The sequence below is a fragment of the Peromyscus maniculatus genome, chromosome 7 (genome assembly GCF_049852395.1).
Source record: "Peromyscus maniculatus bairdii isolate BWxNUB_F1_BW_parent chromosome 7, HU_Pman_BW_mat_3.1, whole genome shotgun sequence".
NCBI lineage: Eukaryota > Metazoa > Chordata > Mammalia > Rodentia > Cricetidae > Peromyscus > Peromyscus maniculatus.
The window spans coordinates 46,062,570-46,064,344 of record NC_134858.1 but is presented as its reverse complement, the minus strand read 5'-3'; positions in this window follow the sequence as shown (position 1 = coordinate 46,064,344).

The following is a 1,775-nucleotide window of genomic DNA, read 5'->3' as shown; positions in this document are numbered from 1 at the left end:
CTAGAACGTGTGGCAGGATACCGTGCAGATCACCATCTCAGTTCAAACCTCTGCACAAAGGGAGGCTTCCGAGTCCTCCCGCAGAGAGGCGCTACCCACAGATGTGCTCCCTCTCGTTCAGATTCTCCTCAGAGGCAAAGGCGGACTCTCAGAACTGGCACGAGAGGGGAGGGAGGGGAGCTAATCTCTGGAAGCCCAGAGTGCCAACGTCTGTAACACAAAACCAAGAAAAACCAACCTCCTAGATTTAACCTCCAGCAGGTTAAATTTTACTTTTCTTTTCTTCTGAAATGTTTTCACATGGACGACAAAACCGGAAGGACGGTGGAGACAGCCCTCTTCTCCCACCCCCACCGACACAACTCTTAGCCAGTTGGCTGCACCTTTGGCTAGCTCGGGTGTGGATATCACAGCACAGATGGCAGTCTCTTTGTTAGTGGGGCAGGGGTGTTTGCTTTCTTTGTTTCAGTTCTTATTTTTTGAGGCAAGGTCTTATGTAGCTCAGGCTGGCCCAGAAACTTGGTGTGTAGCTCAGTCTGGACTTGAACTCCTGGTCCCAGCTCCTCCTCTCAAATGCTGGGGTTATAACTGTGAGTGGCTACACTGGGCCCGGCAAGGACGTTTTGTTTGTTTGTTTGTTTGAGTATATGCAAATGATGTCTGCACACTTGTGGGCACAGGTATGTAGATGCCAGAGGACTCCTGCTCTGTCACTCCATGACTTCCTCCCTTGAGACAGGGTCTCAAACCAAAGCTGCAGCTAGAGAGGAGGAGCTGATATAATGAAAAGTGAACAAGTATTCAGTCAGTCAAACAGCCACAGCAACAAATCTTTTATCAGGGAGCTACCAAGATGGCTCGTTGGGTAGAGGTGTTTACCCCCCTAAGCCTGGCGATCCGAGTTAGATCCTAGGACCCATACGGTGGAAGGAGAGAACTAACTCCCCAAAGTTGTCCTCTGGCCCCTACATGTACCCTGCAGCACATGCCCACCCCACCCCTGCATACAAAATAAATAAATAAAAATATCTTTTAAAAGGGACATTAAAAAAGTCTTTTATCGAATGATGTTAAACATTAATAGTTCTCATCTTCAAGAAGCCTAGAAGCATCTTAGTTACTTTGTGGACAGTGCTTGGTGAAAATTTAAAAAGCATTCCTATTTATCAAAAATCAATGTTTCTCTTTAATTAAAGGGGCCTAGCAGAAACAAAAAGCACTCTCTTCTCTGTATTGTTTATAGTTGATGTTCATTAGACAATACCAGGTTCCCATTAGCTGCTTGTAACTCAAGAGCTCAGTGACTGTTCCCAAAGACTGAAGACGTTACTGCCTGAGTCTGATTTAAGACAGCTATCTGGACCTCAATTATTAATGAAATTAGGGTCCTGAACGCCAGCAAGAACATTGCCTTAGGTAAAGGCTGTAAAGGAAATCATATTAGCAAGGAATTTCCTCTCCTCAGGGGCTCCTCTTATATTGCATTATTCACTTAGCCGTCTCCTGTAAGGGAGATGGACTGTCGGCCATCATCCTAGGGCAGAGCCAAATGGAGAAGCTGGTGGGGCTCACGAAAGCGTCAGTCTCCAAACCTCCATGTGGTGCTTGTATGCCTGGGTCCAGTGGGATGTTTACAAAATAGCACCAAGGTTACCACAAGAAAGCAAGGAGAAGAACAGGGTGGAGGGGTGCTGAGTGATGCAAAACTGAGCAGCAGCAGCACACCCAGTAGTTACTGCTCTTTGGTGCCTGCCCCAGAACAATTGGAAAGTGCA